The sequence below is a fragment of the Mauremys mutica genome, chromosome 20 (assembly GCF_020497125.1).
Source record: "Mauremys mutica isolate MM-2020 ecotype Southern chromosome 20, ASM2049712v1, whole genome shotgun sequence".
Taxonomy (NCBI): domain Eukaryota; kingdom Metazoa; phylum Chordata; order Testudines; family Geoemydidae; genus Mauremys; species Mauremys mutica.
The window spans coordinates 18440111-18457579 of record NC_059091.1 but is presented as its reverse complement, the minus strand read 5'-3'; the positions used below and the strand labels follow the sequence as shown (position 1 = coordinate 18457579).

At 55.3% G+C, this 17469-nt stretch overlaps 1 protein-coding gene across 1 annotated transcript in view; it reads right to left on the bottom strand.

The window, feature by feature from the left end:
• The window catches only part of PRR36 (proline rich 36), a 39357-nt gene extending 25213 nt beyond the window's left edge, over positions 1 to 14144 (bottom strand). The window contains exon 1 of the mRNA XM_044994861.1: positions 13986 to 14144. The gene's annotated coding sequence lies outside the window, so the exon portion shown is untranslated. The remainder of the gene's footprint in view (positions 1 to 13985) is intronic.
• Between the last annotated feature and the right edge of the window lie 3325 nt (positions 14145 to 17469).

Here is a 17469-nt window from a genome sequence, read left to right as displayed (position 1 = left end):
GCTAGCGCTCTAACCACTGCACTACGCTTCCTCTCTGCTATAGGGCTCTCTGCTCTCAGCAGCCCCAGTCTATGTAGCAGTGTCACACGGTGACAGATCAGAGCCCATTCTGCCAGCACAGGGACCTCTGAGTCAGCCTGATGGAGCATGTGGGGGGTCCGCACTCCCCCACCCAGGAGAGAGGCCTCTGCCTTTGTGTCAGAGGAAGGAGCCGAGTCTGGGAAGGGCTCCAGGCCAGTGCTGGTTACAGGCACAATTATGTCACTAATTAAACATTACATAAACCCCACCCCCAAGCCACAGAGCAGCCTCACATGCCCTCTGCGCTGGCTCAGCAGCCTGATGCCAAGAGCCACTCTGAGAGGCTGTTCCTAGTGAGAGCAAGGTCCCCTGTTTACCACCCTCCCCCCGCCAGCCTTACCCAGCCCTGGAGGAGACCCCACCACGCTATGGAACTGGGGGGTTGTATCCATGGCTCATGCAAAGGCCAACATTGCCCTCTACTGGCTATGCTGAGGACTGGTCGATTGTGTGCCATGGGCCCCGCACTGCTGATGGAGATCTCCTGCAGCCCAAGTGGGCTGGGCTTTAGGAGCAGGAGGGGGAGAGTTCTCACGCTGCTGATACAACTGAAGCTGCGAGCAGCCACGATGCAGTGGGGTGAGAGCTCATGAACCACAATCTGTCTATACACACACACACACAGGCTGGAAGAAAGAGGCACATTCACAGCACCACAGGAAGAGCCGCAGGGGCTGGGTGGAAAGAGGGAAAGGAGATTCCTCGGGAGCTCCCGTCTGGGCCTGAATGTTGCTACAGCCAGACCCATGCACAGATCTAGCAGCCCTGCCCTCCCCTCCCCCCACACCGAGATCTAGGCTCATGCAGAGGGGAGAACAGATGTGTGCTATTGCCCCAGTGCACCCCCCCTCCCCCGAGCAGAGACCTATTTACCCTGCCAATCCCTACCCCCAAATTCAGTTAAAGGCTCCAACAGCACTTCTGGGGGCTTAAGGACAGAGGGATTTAACAGCAAAATCCCTTCCCAGAGCATGCTGGGAGGGATGAGACAACAGGTTCGGGTGGCAGCAGCATCTCTGCACAGCTGGCCTGGGAGTCCGCCCCAGAGAGTGCACTACATGGGTCACAGCAGCCTCTGCTGGTCATACGAGCCACTGAGGAACCTACATGGGTCTGATGATCCCATTTGCCCACCACTGCCCTGTGCTACCTGAAAGCAAAGTTGTTCTGCTGTGTGTCATAGGCCCTGTACTGATAAGGGAGATTCCCCATGCTTGGGGCAACTAGCAGTGATGCTTGCGGGGCAGGACAGGAAATCAGAGTTGAGTTCCTACCAGGGAGTTGCAAGTACTTAGTGGAGGGAATCTAAGACCTTCCCCCCCACCCAATCTCCAAATGAGGTGCAGTGCCCCATAGTGCCTGGGGAGCTGCCTCCAGGGAGAAGGCATTTGCCCCCACCCACTCCTCCTATGGCCTGTAGCTGCCCCTGCTCTGGTGACCAATAGCCCCAGAGGCATCAATTCTGCGGTCCCCTCCAGGCCGGCATGAGGCGTTCTCCCACCCACAGAGCTGCAGATCCTTGCAACTGGGGTCATGGGTGCAACCCAGTGGTACATTATGGACAAATACAGAGGTGCCTGCCCCAGCCACCCCTGCAAAGCCAAGAGGAGAATCAGGCCACAGGCTCCAGCTACTAGAGCCAGAGCAGCTCTCCTCTGACTGGTAGCAGTAGCAGGTCCCTTGTCTTCTGGGCTCCGCCTCCAATCTATAGGGTCTATTCATCCCTAGGTCACAAAGCCCTGTTTAACCACCGCAGGGGAAACGGAGGCACAGAAAGATGAAGCGACCTGGCCCAAGGCCCTACAGCAGGAGCAGTGGCCAAACCACATTCAGAACCCCAGAGTCCTGAGTCCCAGCCCTGCCCCCTTCCCCCATGCTCTAGCCAACAGACCCCACTGCCCCCCCCCCAGAGCTGGGTGTAGAACCAAGGAGTCCCAGCTTCCAGGCCTCTTCCTCTCCCCACTGGCCCGGGCCCCACTCTGGAAACAGATCTGGTTCTACTGCGGCCTGGCTGGGAGCAAGTCAATAGACCCCCGACCCTGCTAGCCCGGCCCGCTCCTCCCCCCAGCTCAGTGCTGGAGGCACCATATGGCTAACAATGGGGCCCCTTAACCAGCTCGGTGGCTTTATTAACTGTCTGAGTTTAGAGGAAGTTAATCAGACCCGGAGGCCTGTGGGGAGGGGGCTACACCAGCTGGACAGTCCCCCCCCACCCCCCCGCCCACAACCTCCCAGATCCCAGGCTGCCAGTCGCTCCCTCCCCAGCTGGACCCAGAGGGCAGAAGACCCACTGCTTTCCCCACGGACAGGAGGCTAAGCAGCAATAAGCCACACTGAGATCCTAGCAAGGTTTGATTAGAGAGGGCAGATATCAGCCACCAGCCCACACTGAGGTCAGGGCCAGCTCCCCGGGGCTCTGTGCCGAGTGCTAAGCCTGCCACAGCTGCATCTTTCCAGGCCACTGTGGCAGAAGGGCTCACACCTAGCAAAGGCCCAGAAGCAAAAGCTACATTCAGCCAGGGAGCTCTGTTTGTTTTGCAGTTTCAGGAGGCTGGAGATTTGCTTTGTAAAGCAGGCTCCACCCAGGCCCCTTTAAAACAGGGAGAGACAAGCGTCCCGCAGGTCATGCTCATGCCTCCTGCCCCTGCCCCAAGCTCAAGCCACGCAGCTGCATGGGAAACGCACCGGCAGCCAGAGTGAACGGAGAACAGTTCCCGCAAGTGGAGGTGGCAGCTTCCCTGCCCATCGGTCTAGCTTCCTCAGCACGTCCAGGCCTACCGTACAGCTCTGAGCCCCAGCCATTCTGCTCCGCGAGCTCCCCCCACCTTACGCCTCAAGATGGCAGCTGCCTTCTTTGTTTATTTCCCTCTCCCTGGGGTATAAAGATGCCGGAGGTTGCTAGTGATGAACTCCTCATTAGGTGGAGCAATCAGCATCTTTAAAGCTCAGACACAGACAGTGCTCTGCCAGGCCGAGCCTGATCCGATTGCAGGGGAAGCTAAGCAGTGTTGCATAGCCGTACCCCCAGTTCTTCACCCCACCTCCAAAGCTGCAGATCCTATTCAGAGCTGGAATTTGCAAGGCAGCACCAAGCTAGAGAAAGGACAGGGCCATGGCTGAGGCACTGGGATTCAGGAGATCAGGGTTCAAATCCCAGCTCTGGCACAGACTGACTGGGTGACCTTGGGCAAGTCACAGCAGCTCTGTGCTTCAGGTTCCCCACCTTTAAGCCCAGGTGGATGAGAATCCTTCTTTCATCCTATTTGAACAGTGAACTTTTGGGGGCAGGGACCCTCTCACTGCATCTGTGCAGGGCCTAGTACACTGAAGCCTTGTTTCAAAATGGTCAGTGATGGAGAATCCCACCACGACCCATGGTAAATTGTTGCAATGGCTATTTAATTGCCCTGACAGTTAAACACACACACACACACCCAGTTTCCAGTCTAAATTGGTCTTGCTTCAGCTTCCAGCCATTGGATCGTGTTAGACCTTGGCCTGCTAGATTGAAGAGCCCATATCAAATGTTTGTTCCCCATGTAGGTACTTCTAGACTAATCACTTCACACTTCAACAGCGGCCAACTCAGGGCAGAACCATGCCCCTGGGGTCAGGATGGATCTGCATCTATGTAGCTATATGGGAGAGCAGAAAGTATTAAACACCCTCCTTCCCCCCCAAGAGGAATTCCCAATCCTGCCTCTTTGAAGATGGAGAATTCTTCCCCTCCCAGGTCTACATGCCACCAGGCCAGTTTCAGACACTGCTCTGAACGTCACAGTTTGCAGGGGGGTTGGCTCAGACCCCCATTGATACCAGCACACTCCACGCCTCTGACACTATATCGGCAGTATTGCCTAGAGCACTAAATTTCCAAGGACCATGGGTTCTATTCCTCGCTCGGTCACTGGCCTGCTGGATGACCTTGAGCATGTGTGAAAGTCTGTATCCCTCTTTTATAGAGCTATGATAGACCTTGTACAGAGTATGCCTTGTGAGGTATCATTTGAAAACTCATAATTTGCTGATCGTTATTGTCCTGGTGAAATGTGTGGCAACATTGTATGCAAAGTTATAAGAGTCTACTGTATGATGTTACTAAGCCATATTCCAAATCTGGAGACCAGTCACAAACAGTTCCCCAAAGACAAAATACCAAAATAACTGATACCTCAGCCAGCTGTCAACAAAATCAAATGGACTGGCTAAATGGCTATCCTTTGGCAGGAAAAAGGATGTGGGCAAAAATCTACACCTTGACAAAAGGAACACTGCAGGGTTTCCTGTCCACACAGACTGTCTCTTGAACCTCGGCTGGAGAGGATTCACAAAGAAGAGACGAACGTATAAAAATAGAGCAAACATCCCACATTCTCTCTCCCCCCTTCATCTCTACCCACGGCCTCAACACCTGAAGAACAAAGAAAGGCATTGGACTGGGGGAGGAATCCTGTCTGAAAGACTGAGCCAGTAAGACTGTTGGAGCACGCAGTGAGAGACTGCTTAGAATTCACTTAGCTTGTTAAATTAGGCACGAGTTGTGTTTTACTTTTATTGTCTTGTAACCAACTCTGACTTTCATGCCTCATTACTTGTAATCACTTAGAATCTTTCTGTGGTTAATGCATTTGTTTCATTGTTTTATCTAAACGTGTGTGTTTGGATTGGAGTGTTTGGGAAACTCCATTTGGGATAACAGGATTTGCACACATCCCCTTTTATTAACATGACAGACTTTATATGAGCTTGTATGGTCCGGGAGGGCGCTGGGAAGTGCAAGATGCACATTTCTGGGGGAAGTCTGGGACTGGGAGTTTGCTGGTGTTACCCTGCAGCGTAATTCAGGAGTGGCTGGCTAGAGCCCACACGCAGTAGAACTGAAAGCAATGCACATGCAAGAGGCTGTGTGTGAGCAGACCAGGAGTGGCTGCTCTCAGCAAAGCAGTGTTGGAGAATTGAGGGGACACAGCTGTCCATTGGTCCAGATTGTACCCTGGTGATGTCACAGCCGCCCCATTTATGCCTCAGTTTCCCCACCTGTAGAATTGGGATAATGAGACTGACCATTTTAAAGCCCTTCGAGATCTACTGATGACAAGAACTATAAAAGCAGAGTTAACTTTGGTAGAGCTAATGCTCTACTAGGACTTTCTGGTTCTGTAGGGGGTCTTTTGAAAGGATGCTCAGGGCTTTCCTGGTGTGCTCGGAGTTCAGCAAGTGAAACCCAGCACAGACAAGTGCAGAGCACTGCACCTAGAGAAGCAGAATCGAGAGCACAGCTACGCACTGGGAAAGAACGAGCTGGCAGTGGTATTGCAGCAGAGGATCTGGGGGTTAGAGCGGATCACAAATTGGACACAAGCTGACAATGACGTGGCTGTGAAGAAGCCTGATATTCTGGGGTTCATCCACAGAAACTGTGCACACGGCAAACAGGAGGTAACTGTCCCCCTCTACTCAGCACTGCTGAGGCCTCACCTGGAGCACGGTGTCCAACTTTGGGTGTCCCGCCTTAAGAAAGATGTGGACAAACTGGAGACAGTCCAGAGGAGAGCAGTGAAAAAAAAAAAGCTTTAGCAAGCCTAAGCTGCATGAGGAAAGGTCGAAAGAACTGGGCATGTTTAGTCTAGAGAAGAGAAGGCAGAGAGAGGAGAACTCATAACAGTATTCAAACACGTTAAGGGCAGTTATAAAGAGGACAGTGATCAATTATTCTCCACGTCTACTGAGGGAAGGGCAAGAAGAAATGGGCTGAATAAGCAGCAAGGGAGAGATGTAGCTTAGCTATTAGGAAACGTTCCCCTCACAGCTAGGAAGTGAAGTATTGGGACAGGGGACCAAGGGAGGTTGTGGAATCTCCACCACTGGAGGGTTTTAAGAACAGGTTGGACAAACACCTGTCAGGGATGGTCTAGGTTTACTTGGCCCTGCCTCAGCACAGGGGGCCAGACTAGATGGCCTAGAGGTTCCTTCCAACCCTTCATTTCTATGAATTTCAAAAATCTGTGTGCACCACTGCCCATTAGTGGATAGACTCAGAACGATGTGTCCTAAGCCCTATGCTGCAGACCACTGAAGGGTGATTTGCCTCCAGCTCAGCGGCCAGGCATTTCAGAGCAGGTGGTTCTGGGTTCTGTTCGTGAAACCCCAAGCGGCGCTTTCACAAAGGGACCCGTGACACAGCTTGGCTCTAGCATGTAGCTCCATTTCTGCTGTACCTTCCAGCCTAAAATACTTTTGGCGATGCAGCCAGCTCGGGGGCATTGCGCAGCTGCGGCTGCTTTTAACGCCATGTTTCAGAGAGGAAGCGAAGACGATTGCGTTTGCAGGTGGAGAAAGGGGAGAGGAAGGGAAAGATTGGGGAGGCAGAACAAAAGCAGCTCAAGTTGGAATGTGGCCAGGACATCGCAGGATCTTTAAATGGGTCAGGATCTCCGCTGAATGAGTCAGTGTTTTTCTGGCAGAGACTTTCCAAGCAAGTCACAATCCTGCTGTTACGAACACGCTGCCAGTCTAGCTCCTACACACGGGGGAGGGAACTGGTACTTTCTGAAACTTGCTGCAGCAACATCTTCCCTGGGAGCTTGTGCTAACAACCTTCCTCCCCCCAGCCCAATCCATTCTCTGTCTCCACCTGCAGTCTCAGCTTATAAGCTTTTTGGGGCAGAGACCATCCTTGTGCTATGGACAACACGGAGCACAATGCAGCCCTGATCCCCATAGCACCTCCATGCACCTTAGTGGTAGCTTGCAAGCTACCTCACCGCACACAGGAATCCTGCTGCCCAGCCCCCCTGCTCTACCCACTACACCCCACCAGCTAGAGTTTATGAAGTTGAGCATTGGACTCTTCATTCACAACAAAAAAACCCACAACACACACACAATTGTAACCACCTCTTCCGGATCCTGGGTCTCTCTCTCCTCCCACCCGCAACCAGTGACCCCAGACCTCACTCAGGCCCTGCAGAAATCAGACACCACTCCCCTCCCCTTGTCCCAGTCCCCCAGTCAACATGCCTCAGCCTCTCAGGGCAGAGATAAGGAGCTGCCCCCTTCCAGCTGAAGCATCAGCAGACACCAGCCCTTCCGCCTGGCTGTTTGAATCCAATGTGAGCCCAAAGAGGGATTGGGGAAGGGAACCCAGCTCTGGCCAGTCACTGCTCTGTACAGCTACTGCTCTGTACAGCTGTCTGCGTTCCCATGGAAACGCCACGCTTTGGGCACACAGACCTGCTATTGGACTGGCCTCGTGCAAACACAGACCATCTGGAGTGAGCCGCGTCATGCAGCTCACGCCCCAGGCGCGGGCTGCCTGGGCACTGCCCACTCCAGGCCTCACTGGGGTGCCAGGGCTCCACACACCCTTTGCCCCCTATGTACAGCAGCTGTGAGACCTTTGCACAGAGCTTCTGCCCCGCTCCCCACAGCACCCCCTGCTGGGAGAGGCTGGGGAAGTGGGAGCTCCCCCCAAAGCCAGAGTTAGAGAAGATTAAACAAGATCTGTGTCCTCCTTCCCTTTCTGAAGGCTTTCTAGGCCAGTCCAGGCTTAGCGCCTGCTTCCCCACTTGGAATAAAGGGGGCCTGGCCCCTTTAGAGCTCTCTCTATCCCAGCTCTTGTTTGCATAAGAATGGCCCCAGCTCAGAGGGTGGGGGGGCGGAATCCATTGAGAAGGGGAAACAACCAAAGAAAACATCCCTGAATCAGAGCTGAGCCCAGCAGCTGCTGCCAGACAGGAGCTGCTCCCCATGCACCAATCCATCCCCCACACCATGCCACAGAGCCCAGTCCTAGAGCCAGCCCCACATATCCATCTCCATCCCAAGGGTTGCATCTCATCAACATCTGCTCAGGCTGCTGCCACCCAAAAGGGACACCCCCCTCCCAGGCTATTGCTACAAGCGGACTAGTGTTCCCTGCAGCAGTGACCTCTGCTGGCTGCAATCTGAACTGCATAGCCAGGTGTCATATGGCCTATACTGCTAACAACTGGTGGTGATTTCCCATTAGCAAAACGCCTGCTGTTTAAGAATGGGAGGATCATAGATCTATCCTCCCATGGATGCCACTGAGTCAAAAGCACAGCACAGGGGAAGGCCTAGGAGTTGCTCCACGGATTCATGGCTTCTGCTCTGTCCTGGGAGAAGAGCAGTAGTAGCGCTCTGTCCCCATCCTCCTCAGCAAAGCGAGCTTTCCCCAGCCCTCCCAAACACCAATGTCAGCCAGTGAGAAAGCCCCCAGACGCCTTCGCTCCACCCCACCCCCAGACACTCCCATTTAAGTCTCTGCCTGGCACATGGACACCAAAGCTTGCCAGTTGTGACACAAGACACTCCCCCACCCCCATAATAGAACCCAGGAATCCTGGCTCTCCAGCCTCACTCTGATCTAATCCACTAGACCCTGCTCCCTGCCCAGAGACCCCGAGAATCCTGCTGCTCCCCAGCTTCAAGCCACTAGGCTCCACTTGCCTCCCAGAGGACCCAGGAATCCTGCTGCTCCCAGTCTAAACCCACTAGATTCCCCCCCCCCACCCTGCTACCCCAAGCTCTGGGAGAACCCCAGAAATGCTGGCATGGGGCAATATGCCCCTGCTGATCCTCAGCAGCATCTCTCACATCCTCCTGGGAGCTTTGACTAGGCAAATATCCTGCCAGATTGTTTTGTTTATTCAAATAACCACAGCAACGAAGCGGAGCTGTGTCTCCCCACTTTGCTTTGTGTGCTGGACACGCACCTGAACTCCCTGGGAGCAGCCCCTTGCCCAGACACCTGGCCTGCCGGGGAAAGGTGCTCAAGGATCCCTGAGAAGCCATCTCGGCTGCAGTTAGCAGGGAGAGGGATCAACCCCTGAGCAGCCTGCCTAGGGCCAAGGTGGAGGCTCCCCTCACTGCAAGTTTTTACATTGAGATCGGATGCTTTTCTAGAAGGTCTGTGGCCTGGGTTACAGAGGCCAGACTAGAAGATCCCCAGGGCCCCTGGGGCCTTTATGGGTACGTCTCCACCACATTCTGGAGCCTGCCAGCCTGTGTCAGACTCCGCCCAATGGTGCAGACCAGGCGTGGCCAAACCGTGGTTCGTGAGCTGCATGTGGCTCTTTTACAGTTAAAGTGCAGCTTGCAGAGCCACGCCCCTGTCCCCAATTCTCAGCCTACCAGACTGTACGGGGGAGCTCAGGCTTCTGGCCTGTGGCAGGGTGGTGGGACTAGGGGCTTCTGCCCTATGGCAGGAGTGGGTCTAAGGGCTTTAGCCCAATGCCTCAGCAGGCACCATCCTGCCTGTCGGAGAGCCGCAAGGCTTCTGAAGATTATTGTACATGGCTCGGAGGGTCAGCGTTTGGCCACGCCTGGTGTAGACCGTGCTTTGAAAGTGCAGCTTGGGCGGGAGCTTCTCAGCTGACCACATGGCAGGAGACTCTGTTCTGTCTGGGGTGAGCCCCCTGCAAACATGCTCAGATTCCTGGTGCTTCCTGCCCCCCTTCCCCACCCCACCCCCCATCATCAGTGGATCTCAGAGCACCTCCCAAAGCAGGAGTGTTATTCACCCCCTTTTTACAGATGGGGAAACTGAGGCAAAGGGGGAGAGATTTGCCCAGGGAAAGCCAGTGGCAAAGCCAGGGCTAGAACCCAGGCTGCAGCAGCTGCCTTCTCCTGAGACACTGGTTTCCAGTTGAGGGGGGGAGCAGTTTTAGGCCACATGAGTCTCTAATGAGGCTGACTGACCCAGAGGTTCCCACAGGCTTGCTAGCAACCCAGCCTGCACTACCTAGTATCACTCCTGGGGGTCCCCCTAAATCCTGGCCTGAGCATGCACAGGAGTGGCTGCCGTGTACACTAAGCAGCTGACTGGGCACGTGGAGCAGAGGGAGAGGATTGGTGACCACACCTGGCTGGCTGGGACAGAGATGCAAAAGCCAGCCAGGCAGGTTCTAGAGCCGGCCAAGAGTGCCTCCCAGCTCTGCTCCCACACGTGGCAGTTGTGAGCAGCATCGGGCGTGCCGATTCTGACACATCGCTGGGGACCAGGAGAGCCCCAGATCCAGCACACCCTGCCAGGAGAAGGGGGCCTGCTCTGACTCACAGCACAGTAGGGCTGCTGTGGAGTGTAGGGGGCCAGGCAGCCTCTCCCCCACGCACTGGGGCCTGGCATCTCGGCCACTCCAGAGAGTGGTCAGGCACGGGCAGCATCGGGTACAGCCATTGCACCATGCTGGGGGAAGCCTCAGACCCAGCAGGGACTTGGATATGGGGCAGGTGCAGCAGACACGCCCTAGGGAGGTGCAGCAGAGAGGAGCCCCACCATCACCTGGAAGTGGCTCAGCAATTTTTCCTCTAGCTCACAGCTTCCCTTTCAGGTGGGGAAAGCCTCACCCCACTGCAATGAAGGGGTCAGACCCCACCTCTTGCAGGATGGCTTCAAAGGGGAGCCCGGATGCACCCCAAAGTGTGGCCCACCCCAGATAAGAGTCATCATCGGACGAAGCTGTTCCCATTAGGGTAGCAGGGAGGGGATCATTCCCACCCCACCAACAATCCTAGTTCTAGATCAGGCAAATAGCTGTAAATCACAACACTGAAGAGCATCAAGTGCCTTAAGATGCCAGGGGACGGCCTAGAGGCAGAGCAAGGGGTTCTGCCGCCCCCTCCCCTCCACCCACCATTGCCGTTCCCTTACGTGCTGGCAACAGAACCCAGGCATTCTGCCACCCCACCCCCAGAGGTGGCTGCATCTCAAGACCTAGACCATGCTGGGAAATATTTAGTTTCTGGCCCTTTGCAACTGATAAGTCTCCTCTCCCCGCCCCCCAGGACGGGGGGCACCGTAATGTGTCAGCCTATGGTGTGCTAGGCAGCTCCCCCACCCAATGATTGCATGGAAGGTGGGGGAGGAGAAGGGATGCTAGCCTGGGAGACCCCTGTGTAACCACAGGTTGGACAGAAGTTAATCAGTGTTGGGATAAGCTTCCATGCACACCCCCATAGGAGCTGAATCTTGATCTGGAGTGACCCCTAACCCTGGCATGGGGGGAGGTGCTGTCTGACACACACACACCCTGCTGCCCCCAGCTAGAGCCCACCTAATCCCCAGCCCATCCAGCAGGTTCCAGAATGTCAGACTGTCCAGAGGCCAGTGGCCCAGGGCCAGACATTCCTGCATTTACTGTGGGCTCCCAACGCCCCCTCCCCCTCAGGGGCAGAATGTGCCCAACAGATCAGGATATACCAGCCATGCAGGGGCTGGAGACACCAGCTCCTCTTGCTTCCCAGGCACCTCTGCTCAGAGACACAGGCCTTGCCCAAGAGACCTTCACATCAGGAGCCCTACAAGACATCTTCCCTGGCATCAAGGGACACAGTGTGTGTGTGTGAGCGCATGCATGGGGTGGGGACAGGGAAGACCTGTCTCAAAACAGGACCTTCCTCAATCCCTCTCTCTCAGCAGTGGGGTTGAAGTTAAACAATCCCATTCCAACCTGGCAGCTACTCCCTTAAACCAATCAATAAGCTAATTATTCATGGATCAGCCAATTAGTTTATCAACTGGATTTAATCCATTGACAGAATCCAGGGTGGAGCATCTCTTACTCATCCCAGCACAGAGATACCAAGGCCCTTGTGAATTCACAGAGCAAGATGAGTTAGGCAATTCCCCTCCCCCAAAAGAGGAGCATTTGTCCCAAATGCAATGACCAGACACATTGGAGACCACAGCAGGGGGGTGAATCCCTTTGCTGCCTCTCTAATTTAATCCAACTAACTACAACCCCGGCCAGCCCACACAGTGATTTTAAGACCAGAAGGGGCTATTGGAGCATCTACGCAGCCCTCCTGTCTAACCAGACCAGAGAAGGTCCCTCAGTTACCCCTGTATTCAGCCCAGTGAATGCACAATTTTAACCTACCTCATGTAGCGGAGCCCTTGATTAACACCTGAGATGCACCATCTTTAATTTAAACCAGTTTAGTTAAAGTGTGTTCCCATGGGCCTTCACCGGGTGATTTGTTTCACAGTCGCTCGGGACTGTGTAACCAGGCAATTGGGTGTGTGTGACTCTTTAAAGTCATCTCATATCAGCATAACCCCTAGTGTAGCTGCAGTTATAAATTCACTGATGCTGGCCTGGCTTATTCCCTCTCCCCTATAGAAATAGCTTGGTCGACTGTGGAAGTACTACAGATATGGGACATTAAGTTCCCTGGCACAGACCCTATGGGGAGTTAAGCGACAAAAGGCCTTTGAAGGTCTGGGCCCCCCCATTTCTAAAACAGACACGAGAACTCTGCTGATCTGTTCAGCAACCAGCGAGAGGGGGCAGAGTTTGGAACCCAACGGGAGGAAGCACAGGTTACAGGACACAACAGAGGCACCCAGGGAACTATTTAGAAAACAGATTATGGGATGGAACTAAGAATTGTGGGAACATGACATCCCCTCCCCCAAGATCCCACAAATTCTACAAGAAGAGCGGATATCCCACAATGCACAGCTAAAGAGTCCTACAAGATGCATTGGGACACCTACCCCATGTGGCAGGTCTGTCTTCTGCAGACACAGCCTTTCACAGCAAGGTTGCACAGCCCCAGCCAAGCACACACATGTTCCAGGTTCATTGTCACACTGGCAAAAGTGCTACTGGTAAAGCTCAGGGGTGTAGATGTGGCATAAGGCACCTTTATACCAGTATAACGGCAACCATGCTACCAGGGCGGGGCAGAGGGTGACCAACAATTTTAAGGCCTGGTCTACACTTAAAAAGGAGATGGACCTGGGTACATCACTCGGCGCTTGGGAAAGTTTTGCACCCTGTGCGATGTAGTTAGGTCAACCTAGCCCACCCTGGAGACATGGGTACCATGTCTTGGAGAGGGGGGTTCATTACATTGATGGAAAAATCCCATCCCTTGACAAAGGAAGCGTCTACAATACAGCGGTCCAGCTGCAGCACCCTAGCTGCGCAGCTGTAGTGTAGACATGCCCTGCAACACTACCAACCCAGGTAGAGCATCTTATTTAGATTTAGCTTAAGCCTGTTACTTTGGTCTCTCCTTGGGACACTTTTGCTGGTGGGAGCCGTGTCCACACTAGGAGGGTCAGCGCTGGATGGCTCTCCCAAGCACCTCTCCTAGCCAAGGTGCCACACCCCATCCACTAGGGTCGGCAGCGAGGAGCTTAAAATTCACCCCAAGTTAAAGCTGGTGCAATTTTCTCCTGGAAAGAGCCCCAGAAGGGGCTAAGCCAGAGCCATTTTGGGCACGGATTTACCCCGGCTCGGACCTGCCAGGCCCATCCCCTCAGAACATGCCTTCCCCCATCGCAATAGTGACCCAAACAGATTGGGCCTCCCTTGCAACTCCCATCCCAGCCCGGGGCCTCTCTGATGGGCAGAGTAGCAGCCCCAAGGAGACCTAGGAACCCCCACCCAGCCCGGATATCAGTCAGCTGTCGGGAACCCACAGGGTACGACTCCCTGAGCCATGCGTGGTGCACAGGGAGGGTAAAACCTACAGGACCCCATTGCCAAAGGGGCTCGGAGGAGTGGGTGACCCTTACAGCCCCATCGCCCCACCCCCGGCCACGGCCAGCTCCAGCCAGACACAGCTGGGGCGGGGAGAGAAGCGAGGTGGGTCAGATCGCCCGGCTAACAAAGGCGTTGGCTCCCCCCCAGCCCAGCTGGGAGATTTGCACCTGCTGGGCTATTAACATTCACACCGGGCTGCATCCAAACCACCCTTCCCCCAGCTCCGCTCCAGCCGGGAACCGGGGGGGCAAAGAGAGCCCGGGGCTGGGGAACGCGGGGGGCAGAGAGCCCGGGGAATTGGGGGGGGGCAGAGAGAGCCCAGGGAATTGGGGGGGGGCAGCTAAAGGCAGCGGGGCCGCAGGGAAGGGGCCGCCTGGCTGTTACCTGCTGCGATCCGCGGGGAACCGCCTCTCGCCACCTGCTGCAGCCCCCGCCGAACCCGGCTTTGTCTGGCAGTGCGGGGGGGGTGGCGGCTGCTCCCGGGCCGGGCGTGCGGTGCCGAGCAGCGCCCCAGCCCAACTGGGTGAGGAGGGGGCCGGGCGGGGAGGACACACGCTCCCCCCCCCCGCCCAATTAGCTCGTTAGCCAATGGCAGGGCAGGCTGGGGTTTAAAGCGATGATGTCACCCGCTCCGCACCCCCAGGGGCTGGTCAATTGTCTTCGCCAGCCGGCGGGTGCTGCCGCTTTGTGCCCTTGCGCCGGGCAGCTGGTTTCGGGATCGATGGGCCGGGGGGAGGGGGCGTGTAACCCTTTCACTGCCAGGGCTCCCTAGCCCGTCCCCACGCTACAGTCTGGCTAGCCCCACACACGAACCTCTGTGGCTGTCCCCCCTCCCCTCCGTGTCTATCTGTCCTGTCCACCTCGCTGTCCCCACACCCCTGGCTCTGTCTGACCCTGTAGCCGGGCTGGCGGTGTTAGCTGGAAAGCTGGGCTCTCTCCCCAGCAGAAGTTGGTTCAACAAAAGACAGAGGGATCGCTCTGCGTCTGACCTCTCAGCCCTCTGCCTGGGGAAAGCGGTGCTGCCTTCCAAAGAGGAGCCCGGGAGTGAGCCATAACTCTGCGAGACACCAGAAACCAGGGCCTGAACAGACTCTGCCTTTATGGCTTATCACAACAAACTGTAACCCAGGAACACCCCCTCTTTGTCTTATGACTGCAGAGGGGTTAATGGGCCAGCTACCTTGAACGGTCCCTTACTAGGGGGTAGTCAATTATTTTTTGTCAAGTCCACATTTCTTGGTCAGGGTCCAGACTCCAGAGAAACATTTTCCACACCGCAATAATGATAATAAATCAAAAGATTTGAGGGTCTGTTCAAAAGCATCTGGTGGTCTGCCTATTAACTACCCCCGTTTCCAGGATATGCTACCTGTCTATGCTAAACAATCTGTTCCACCTTGGATTTTGCTGTGGCGCTCAGAGGCCCTTTCCCAGACCCAAAGAAGAGCTCTGTGCAGCTTGTCGGTTTCATCAGCAGAAGTTGGTCCAATAAAAGATCTTCCCTCCCCCACCTTGTTTTTCCTCTCCTGGGATCAACTCCACTACAACACCACAGCAAATCTCTCTCTATCCACCCCCACACTCACCGTCCGTCTGTCTGTCTGTCTCTGTCATGCATTCTCTCTCTCTCTCCCTGTATCTCTGAGTTTAACCACCTTTTATACTAATATGCTGAACCCTTTGGTGTCAGAGGAAGTGGTAAATCCAGCATTGCCTGGTAAATCCTGTAACATTCAATATTTCCCCATATCGCCCAGTATGTTTACGACTGTGCTGCAAACCTGCGCCTTGTGGGCTGGTCTCTCCTTGCTCCCCAGCCTCCAGGGGAATTTGGAGACAGCCCCCCACCCCGCTGAAGGTTATGCAGGACTAGGGCTCTGGAGGGGGAACCAGCACTTTGCTGTCATAGCATCCTGCGAGCTGGGCCCTGCAGTGGGGGCCAGCAGTGTGGGAGCACAATCTGCCTGGGGGCTGCAAACAAGGTGAAACAGGAGTGGGCGGATCTGCATAGGGATGAGGGTGGTGAATGGGTTCCCTAGGGAGGTGGTGGAATCTCCATCCTTAGAGGGTTTTAAGGCCCAGCTTGACAAAGCCCTGGCTGGGATGATTTAGTTGGTGTTGGTCCTGCTTGGAGCAGGGGGTTAGACTAGATGACCCCCTAGGGTCTCTTCCAACCCTAATCTTCTATGAAATCAGGGAAAATAAACTGGGCGAACCCTGGGCCCTGAAGTGCCTGCGGTGCTGATCAGGGTGATGGGGGGATGCTTCTAGGGGCAGGATCCTATGCTATGACTTGCCTCCCTTCCCCAGGGCAGGGCCAGGGCTGTTAGGGTTGGCTTCGTCCCCTCTTGCCCAAGCAGTCCCCACCTACACCCTTATTTCTGAACAGCCCCAGCTGTGTCCGAAGGGAACCGCTGGCCTGCTCACCAGGTTGTGCCTCCCCAGTGGTTGCTCTGTGCAACTACAGCAGGAGGCAGGAGAGGCCCCTCCATTCTGAGCAGTAGGGGCCTGATTCATAGATTCTAGGGCTGGAAGGGACCTCGAGAGGTCATCGAGTCCAGTCCCCTGCCCTCATGGCAGGACCAAATACTGATTATAGGTCACAGGTTCAAGCCTCACCCCAGACATGGGAGACTGCAGGCAGAGGTATTATGGGATGTACCCCAGGGGCCACCTTCTCTGCTGCGCACTCTGTTCTGGAGGCTGCTCCTTCAGTCAGCTGCCTCTGCTTCTCCAGATCTGACAGGGGTACCCCACAAGGAGCTGAGGGATGGGCAGAGCTGTGTGCCAGAGGAGCCCAGGGCTGGGCCAGCAGGGGGTTGGAGGCTGGGACTGAGGGGCACCAACAGAGCCGAATGTGGACTTGGGGACACACAGCGCAGCAGGGCTGGTAATATAGGCAGCCCTCCCTGCCACACCCTCTCTCTCCTCACAGATATCTTAAGGCAGAATAGTCCAGATTTGCCTCCCTGGGGTTCAGTGGGAGAGTGTGGGGGTGTGTGTCGGGGGGTTGGAATTCAGAATCATTGGGCCCCTCACATGGTTAGGTTTGTAAAGCGACAGCGCCACCTGCTGTCAGATCCTGCAACACACCCGTGTGCACACAACACACTGCAGGCCTGCTCGGTGAGTCACACATGCACACACACGGACATGCAGCATGTGCATGTGCAAAGCCACACACTGCAGCAGCAGGCCTGTTGTGGGTGCTGGCAGGTCAGGGTGTAATGTGACTGTGGCCCCCCAAGTACACGTCACGGCTCTAGCTGGAATTCCGTGGTGCTGACAATGCTGCTGACATTGGAGTTAGTGAGGTGTGTATGTGGGGGGAGGGGGGGGCGCTGCTTCGCTACTTGGCTGCTCCCAGATTGTTTTTCAGTGTGATGCGTGTACACACACACACGTCCTGGCACAGTTGTTCTCCATGCAAGGGGTGGGGGAAATGCCCTGGAGTCTCAGCCCCACACAATGAGCATCTCTAAAAACGGGCACAACTCAAGCAAACATCAGCTCATCCCCGCCCAGCACCTGTTTGGATGTTCTGATGAAATGACCGGATTCTCCCCTAGCAGGCAGCTGCTACAGGCTGCCCCAGAGCTGTCAACCCACCAGCGGGTCCGTGAGGGTTGTGACTACTGCCTCAGTGGCTGGTCTGCACAAGTGGGTAAGAGCCTACTGCTACTGCCAGCTAGTGGAGCTCCTCCTTCGGCTCCTTGGACGAGGCCTGGGCTTTGGCGCCGAGGTTAGTGGGTTCACTTGGGGGGGGTGTCATCGTTGCAGGAGCAAAGAGGGGGAGTTGTAGTACAAGAAGTTCCTATCCCCTTCACAAGCAAAGGCTGGGCTGTGAGATCCTCCCTCCTACCAGAAT